Raw genomic sequence first — 8770 nt, 5'->3', positions numbered from 1 at the left:
GCGCGAGGTCGCGCCGTATATCTGCATGCGCAATTTGTTATTGAGATTAGAAATTCCTGCGATCATCTATTCGAACCCCCCCCCCCCTCTTGCATAAATTTTATTTATTCTAATATTCCGCGTTTCTCGTTCGCTGCGAGACGTTCGTTTTGCAATTGTAATACACATTTTTCGTCATCTTGCATACACACCTAGATAAGAATGTTGCCCAACCCTGGTGAAGGGTGCACTTGACCTTCGAGAATATGGAAGAGGAACTGTTCGAACGGTCCAACTGTTTAAATTTTCACCCGGAGGCCCTCTGCGAGAAAGGGCTCGATAATAAGCGACGTGCGTCTCGTCGCGTCCGGTCTTTTGACCTTCGTTAAAAATGGAATCGTCGACCTTAACCCGATAATTAGCGTGCTTTCAGCCGCGACACGGTGCAAGGCGACCGCCGATGCTTTCCAATACCGCGGGCAACGTCAGGAAGGCTGATCCTTGAACGATCGAACAACCTGGATCTCCTAAATTCGGTTCATTTAACGAGGTCAAGAAGTATCTAGCCAGCGTGCGTGTCGACGAGCGTTTTTTGCGTCAACCATGGACCCTGTTGAGCTGAGACCTCTCTGGAAATTTTTTGTTCGAACTGAAATGAACTTGGAACGGTTCTTTTGCACCAGATTTGTTTGCAATTTATATCGCGAATTAACACGATTCTCGTTTCCTTATAAGCATGACGAAACGATGTATTTTAGCAAGAGTGTGAGACACCGGGCGAACAATCTCTCGAGAATTCGTGAAAAGGACAATAGTTCTTTTCGTCCTTGGTGTCTTTGCGTGACAAAACAGCGCCAGGACAATGAAATTGGGAAAGAGATTTCTCTTGGCATTAAGAAGCAAGAGTTTCTTTCGTTTTATTAATAAGTAATACATACGTAATATCATATGTTTTATGTTACATCACTGAATTGTGTACGATTCATTTTGCTCCATTACCGTTACAACATCGATAGATAAGAAATTAGATCGTCTATTTATATAAACACTGCCGCACAAAAAATAATTGGATGCAACTCACGAAAGAAAATTTGGGACAACCTAATATTAATCTTGCGAGAACTTTCTTCGTCTATGGTAAAAGAATGCTGCTTCCAGTCTCGTCTCTAATTAGTATAATTCAATAACCTAACATTCGTGTCAGCATCAGACTGACTTATAAACCAGTTGGGCAACGACTACTCGAACGTAAGGCACACGTTTCACGCGCATTTAATAATAATCGCTTCGGTAAAGTTTATACGAGTTCACCCAGCACCTAGAAACATCATGTTGCCTCCAATCTCTGTTACACGTACTTCGTTGCGAACGTAGCAATTGCTACACGAGGAATGCAATCACGAGCCGCGCTCAACGGCGAATTACATGGTCAGGTTCGAGCTGGTTATCTCGATTACGTTTTATTGCAGGTAATAAGCGACTAAATTGAAACCCCTGCGTACGGTAAATTACGTCGGCGAGGCATGATTCAACGATCCGTGATCTTGAATCAATAACCACCAACAAGAAACGCCAGTTTGTCTTAGACTCCATCTCTCCTTGGAACCTGATTTCCTTCTTTTCAACGTTATCTTTGATCGAATCCCGAATCATAATTGTTCTCGTTTTATCCTCCTACAGGCTTCTTTATCGATACCTCTAAGCAGCTCTCGATTATCCTTTTTTTCGAAAAGACAGTTTCGTGGACGCGACGCCGACCGTGGCCAACGAAGCACGAACGACGAGCCTTGATCGATCGTGATCGCCCTACACAGCCACCGTCCTTCGTTGCATTTTCGATCATCGATCTCGCTTCGTTTCTCGGTTATTAAATCGGCGCGATCGATCGAGCAGAAGACGGCGAGGAAGAGAGACGGGAGCGTGGTACAAAAAAAAATGAAGGTCGACGGTGGACTGTGCAATTACCGTGGGATTGGATCGTCGCAAAATTGGAAAATTAATTGTACGGATGGTCGCTAAGAATCCTTATGAAAGTCTAATGACGGTTTAGTCATTCCGCGAGCGTGGTCGGGGAAAAATGGAACCCACGATGGAACGTTCCATAGTCTGTTCAGTGGCCTTAATTAGTGTCCTAACGGAGACAATTTGTTTGACTTACGAGTATCGCGATTAAATATGACTTAGCTTATCCGTGGTTAATCGCGGCGGTGGGTTCGGAACGTTGAGACTCGTTGGTGACTGTAGAAATCGAATGTGTTTATAAAAGGGACTCGAGTGACTCGAAGAATTCTGAAGAATTTTTAGGCATTCGAAGGAATTCGATGTAATTCTATCTGTATCCAAGTTTCCGCAACAGTTTCTCGGTTTCCAGGTCATCGAGACAGAAGTAACCGTGGCATCAGGTGCGCTCGACTTTGCATCTCGCCATTTTCATACGCAGCTTTTTTTTTTTCAACGCAACCGTCCTCGTCGCGGCATCGCCCATGGACTGATTCACTTGAAACACGCTCTCATTGAGACGAACACTTTTTTTTTTGTACCCCGCCTGTAATTAAATCATCATCGTTCGGAGACGTGCAGACGGTTATCGGTTATCGAGAGACCTCCAACGAAGCAGAAATCATTTGCGTTCAGCCGTCACGCGGAAGAATTTTACTCGAGTTTTCCAGGCCAAGCAGAAGGTGATCGGGAACACCTTGTACTCTGATTTTGTATCTGCAGTCTCGTGTCCCACTTGCCGTGAGTTTAATTGCATCTTCGGACTTCAAACGATCTAATTATCCGTGTATTGGAAATCGACGTCGCGCTCCATTAACTGCTTGGGACAATGTCCACTGGAATCGCATTATGTCGACGCATTTGACGCATTCTTGCCACGCTGGGGGCTTGTGAACTCCCGGAAAACGCAAAAATTTATGGTAAATAAAGTAATGGTACGAATGGTCACTTGAACCCAAAGAATTTCTCGAATTTCTTCTTTATTTGAAATTGATATGAAGTTTGCATACGATGACAAGCAAACTCGCGCCTAAATAAATATGAAATAAAAATTAATCAATTTAATATCGTTTAATTTCGAAGAAAAGTCGACTTTTTGGAGAGGATTCAAGGGCAACCGAACGTCGGTGAACCGCCGAAGAAAAGACAATTGAAGCGCGACCGTCCTTGAACCACAGACGCACACCCGCAGTCCTTGGTACGCCGGAATGGTCTCGGTGTAATTTATAGAACCGTTCACCCGCGTCCAGGAACTCTAACGTCACGTTCAGCACTCGTGCCGAATCGCTCCAAACCCTTCTGTTCCGGTTGCGAATCATGCAGTGAGTCAGACGCCCAGACAACTTTCTATCTCTGACAAGGAATTCCAACCTAGGCATACATCACGTAGACACGTTGCTTCTATTTGCTTGCTACCAAAACCGCGAGTTATATTTAGATTTTCGTAGCTGCTCATTAAGGGAAGTTGGACGCTCTAACGGAAGCCGTGTGACTTTATGAATTTTTTCTACTCGAGCCATACACTTTTTTGGAACTATTCTCAGACTTGAAAGTACAATCCAAGGCCTCCCGATACTATCTACTCTAGCAAATGCAATCCTACAAATTTTATGATATTTAAGAGTGAAGTTCCTTCTAAATTAAATTTTTTAACAAACGTGAATAATACTGAAAATAAAATAGACATGCTTCACGGGTGGTAGCTTAGTTTCGTATGTGAAAAAAATAAATGGAGTCGAATAGAAGAGAATTTTCCAGGAAATTCCACGCAAATTTCGCGAACTTTTCGCATCACCGCCGGAAGTGGACGTCTCTGGCTTCCGTTGCAGACGAATTCAGCTCATGGACGTTCGATGCGCGTGACGCAGCGAGTAAATTGCAGGTCTGTTACTCGGAAGGCGGTGCAGCCCACCGAAGACGCAATTAGCAATACGAATACACCTTTTATGAGGTCACGACGTTGCCTTCGTGCAACGGGCTCGTTAGTCGATTTTTCTTCTCCTTCGTGCTCTTCCAGGAAAGCTTTCGATCCTTCCAACCTTGAAAGGAGTCTTTTCATCCTCCGTATCGTATGGTAATTCCATTTAACCGTCCAGCAATCGCGGAAAGTAAAAACGTTGAGGAAGTCGCGCGAGTTACTGTTACCCGCTGGAGATCCACGAACAATTCAGATGCTGGTCGATTATTTTCATTCCGTGAGCAATTGCGTCGTTGATGTATTGGGTTGTCCAGAAAGTTCGTGCCAATTTTTAAGAAAAATTCAAAGGCACGTTTGAATTCTGATATACAGTCAGTGTGAGAAGGATTCGTACGGCGACTAATTTAAAATAAATGGTTCCTGTACGAATACTTATTACACCGACTGTATATTTATTGAATTATATAAATACCATTTTGTTCCACGACCTTTCCACCTTTTAAGGGATGCACCCAATTGTTAATTGTTTTCAACCGTTCCAATATAAACAGACGTGTACCACCTACCAAAAATCGGCACGGACTTTCCAGACAAACTAATATATTCACACCGATTGCAAGACCCGATATCAACGTTTATTGCAAGTAGAGACAAGTAGAATCGCTACCAGTTTGAGAAATGTGATTGCCCAATGGAATTAACGTCACGAATAAATTACTATAGGTTGACTTTATCGGTTACCTGATATTCGAATGAAATTTCACCCATTTCTGTCAACCAGATAACCCATTGAAGCATCATTCTAATAAATTTCTCAGTCGACGCCGAACGGGACTCGCTACGATCGAAGGACTGACGTAACGCCGTCTCAGGGCCCACGGGTAGGCCGTTCTGCGAGCGAATTAACCTGATTCCCGTGTGTTATGCGACCGTGTTTTCAGGCCGCGCGAACCACGTGCCTCCACGGAAACCAGCCGCAGCAAGAACTTCATTCTATGCACTCTCATGCCTGTTAATAAAAATATCGAGCTGTTCGATAAGAAAGAAAATCGTTGGTCTTGAGAGCTGTAACGATCATTGACATTATACAATGCACGCGTCGTTACAAGCTTCACACGCAAAGAATAAACAGACTAATTGTAGTTTGCAGAGAACGAAATTACGTCTTCGACGTTACGATTACGATTTGCTGGCGTAGAAAGTCGGCAGGGATCGTGGAAAATCGGTTAGGAATTTTTGCCAGAGGCGGTTGGTTTATGACACGCAAATTGCGGGTAGGTCATAAAGAGAAGCGAAAAATGGCACCAGCCAATCTGCCGGAAACGTTAAATCAAGACCTGCTTCGAAAATGGAACCGCGACCTCGTCGAGCTCCTTTGATTGCGATTTACCGAACTTCCAATCTACTGTGACCAATCGAGAAGGACTTACATTCAGCGAGCTGTTTCCGAAATTTAGAATTAGACCGATTTTAGACGATCTCAAAATACGCGAAAAATTTCACGCTTCAAGCGGACGCAAAAAACACGAAACGAGAAAAGAGTGAAAACGCAAAAATGATTGCAACAACAAGTCCAAGGCTCGCTACGTGGAGCAAAAACATGATCGCATTCGGTCGCGTTCCGGTAAGTGAAATAATTTGCTCGAGGAAATCGAGAGGCCGGTCCGAACTGTCTAAATTTGCGTAACAGCACATTCCATTAGGTGTATGCTCCACACTTTGACTTGAACGGTTGCGACAGTCCGGAGGCTGTGCTCGCACAGATCACTGCAATCGAGGAATCAGGGTGGAGACTGTAATATCTCGTTCGACTAAATAACTATCCTGTCTGGAGCTGACAGCTTCGTAATTCTCTCAAGCCCTTTCAACGAGCGAAGAAATTGTAAAGTAGATTGTGTCGACGAGATGTTTTGAAATCCAGCGCCGTGGAGGGAATCTCTGTTACCAATTGTTAGTGAAACGCGTTCCTACTTTATCGACGACGCTCTGAAGGTACTGAGAATGAATCACAGAAATGATACAAGACAGAAATGGACCAGTAGCACTCCTAGTGGAAGAACGTGTTATGCAACTCAGGGTCAAGGTCGTCTTATCATTTTCGAATAACTCCCAACGTTATCGATCGTGTGTGGAACATGATTGTAACGTTACTAGTGGGAGGAACTGGAATTAAATATATCAAGAGTCTTTGTCTTGGAAACTATCGATATCTGAACCTCTTAAACTTTCTAATCTTTCTCGACGATTAGTCGTCGCTACACCTTGCCTCTGGTATAGAATACAATTTTGAAATACAGTTGCCTGGAGTGTTTCGACTCTTCCATGGTAAAATCATTGCATTGTTACCGGTAGTCGATACTGTACAACAGGTTTCATTTTGCATGAAGGCAACCCACATAGATGGTTCCGAGTAGAGACAATTCAAATCCAGTCCTCCGTCACGCATAGTGCGCGCTATATTTAAGCATTATGATTTCTTCAGCAGAAGAAAAATGATGAAACAAGCCAGTGCGATTATTCTGTCATGAATTTAATTGAATGCTACTAAGATTGAAAATCTTTTTATAGTAAGTACTTTTTATAGTATCTTTTTGTAGTAACAGAGTAAATATGTCCCGTTACAATTGGCCCTTAGTGCGTCACAAACCAATGAAGGGGTTTTCTGAGAAAAAAGATGTCCTGTTACGGGAAATCATTAAGTATGGTGCAGCGGGTCGTGAGCAATTAGTCGTGAGATATCTTGTCACTTGATTTTCAATCTCTCCAACTCTTGCGTGTGCGCAAAGTCTGTAAATTTTCTAACCAATTTAACGGGCACGTTAGAGGTCGTATAATTCCGAAATGAGGCACGATGTCGCGATGCTAATCTCCACTTAAAAGAGAATGTTACTTATTCACTTTGGGACACGTCCTCGGAGTATAGCTGTTCCCAAGTTTTCTCTGTTCTCCTAAATATGCAGATCCTGCAATATAGGGTAACTAAAGTGTTCTAAAAAAAATTCTGATCTATAATTATCCGCAGTAAATATTTGCATTTCGTAAAACACTGATTACGTATTTGAGTGGAGGCCCATTTGTTAGTCTTATGAATCATGTGCAACTGTTATTCTCTTGCGATATATCAATGGAACCAAGAGTTATCGTTACATCTACCTACATACCTAAATAGTACCAATGTACGTGCGTACATTTAGTAATGGCATAATTGCATACCTGCTCGATTATTCAGGAAATCTAATTTCTCGCCTAGAGTACAAAAGTTTCTAATTATACGTGTGCCTGCGCGGATAATCGAGTGTTAGGGTAACATTCTCGTAATTGGTAGCTTGCGGATAATTGCCGTTCGAGGAACTAGCGTTCCATTAAATTTTTAATGTCAGAAGAAAAAACGATCTGGAACTCAGCAGGAAACTCTGCGTGATAAATGAATCGAGGAAGACGATCCAGCTGAGAATGAATTCTCAGTTGCGGTGACGTTCGAGGATCTTGAATAAAATCTGCGTTCGACCGCGTCCTCGGCTCTTTTATCAGACGCGCCGGGTGGTTCAGTTTGTTGTGCAACCTCGCAGGATACGCACAGCTCCGACTCGGTTGTAAGTAACGTGCCTTCCTCTCGCGCTGATCGCATCGGCAATTAATAATTATTCTAATTACGCCGAGTCCAGATCGACGATAAGCCTGAGGCTATCGCGTCTGGTGTCGCTGCTAATCCAAACACTATGTTACGCGATCATAGTTAGCGTTCCGACACTTTAATGATATTAATAATGGTAACGTCCCTGGTACGCAATTTGTAGATGTACGTTTAGGATCGATTCGATGGCTTGCTTTCTGATTTATAATGCGAAGTCCGAGCTAGGTTTATCGGGATGTTTTCGACTCCAGGTTTCGGGCCTCTTGCAGCGTATACAAAAATAATAAATTGTAGATAGAGATGTACGGAAACTTCGATGCTATACTTTTCCTCAATGTTCATCGTCGAGCTCTTTTTTTGTCAAGCCTTCCATCGTTTATTTTATTACCATCCGATCTATGTGGACTGTATCGTTCCTTGTTTTCATTCCAATCCTCCGAGGCAATACTCGACACGCGTTGGGAAGTGTAGCGACCCATCCATTAACGTTCTTCTTCGAAGACACCTGTCCACTTCGAGTTCCCTACCTGTGCACCGACCTCGAGCCAGAACTCGAAGGTCCGAGGACAATCGGAGGAAGAATCGGTTCGTATTAACATATACGTCGATTTTATTCAACGTCAGCGGTAGTATACGCGCGGAGTAAGGTTGAACGTTGCTCAATCGACGGGACTCAGGTGGATACTATGTACGCACGAGCGACAATGCGCAATGTTGTTAATGACTGCGTAATACGGAGAAAACCGCTTTAAGTAAGGAAGCCGAAAAGTCGTGTGCAACATTGCGTTACGCGATACGCAGAATTGGAAAGATGTGTCGCGTGTTCCCCTGCCTTTTCCTAAACACCGTACTTGGAATTAATATAGGTCTTCTTCGACGTGGACTGGCGTTGCTTTCACGCATAATCCACGACGGATCGCTTCAGTTCTACTTAAATATAATATTAGGTTGTCTAGAAAGTTCGTGGCAATTTTTAAGAAAAATTCAAAGGCACGTTTGAATTTTAATACATATTTATTGGATTACATAAGTACCATTTTGTTCCACAACCTTTTCACCTTTTAAGCAATGTGTACATATTATTTGTTTTCAACAATTCCGATATGTTATTATTAGAGTGGGGATCTATATGCAAAATAAAATTTGTATAAACGTACGTAGGAGAATTTAACCTAAGTAGGAATTTATTTTACTCTGCAAATATTATAATATGAATTTTACTTTCGATATCTTTTTATATT

General features: G+C 42.7%; 1 protein-coding gene across 1 annotated transcript in view; it reads left to right on the top strand.

Annotated features, from left to right (window-relative positions):
- Nucleotides 1–7408: 7408 nt before the first annotated feature.
- Nucleotides 7409–8770, top strand: part of LOC128874767 (angiotensin-converting enzyme) — an 81440-nt gene continuing 80078 nt past the window's right edge. The window contains exon 1 of the mRNA XM_054119815.1: nucleotides 7409–7488. The gene's annotated coding sequence lies outside the window, so the exon portion shown is untranslated. The remainder of the gene's footprint in view (nucleotides 7489–8770) is intronic.

The sequence above is a fragment of the Hylaeus volcanicus genome, chromosome 4 (assembly GCF_026283585.1).
Source record: "Hylaeus volcanicus isolate JK05 chromosome 4, UHH_iyHylVolc1.0_haploid, whole genome shotgun sequence".
In the NCBI taxonomy this organism is placed as follows: domain Eukaryota; kingdom Metazoa; phylum Arthropoda; class Insecta; order Hymenoptera; family Colletidae; genus Hylaeus; species Hylaeus volcanicus.
Note: the sequence above shows the minus strand (reverse complement) of the source record. Positions and strands in the feature narration are given on the sequence as shown.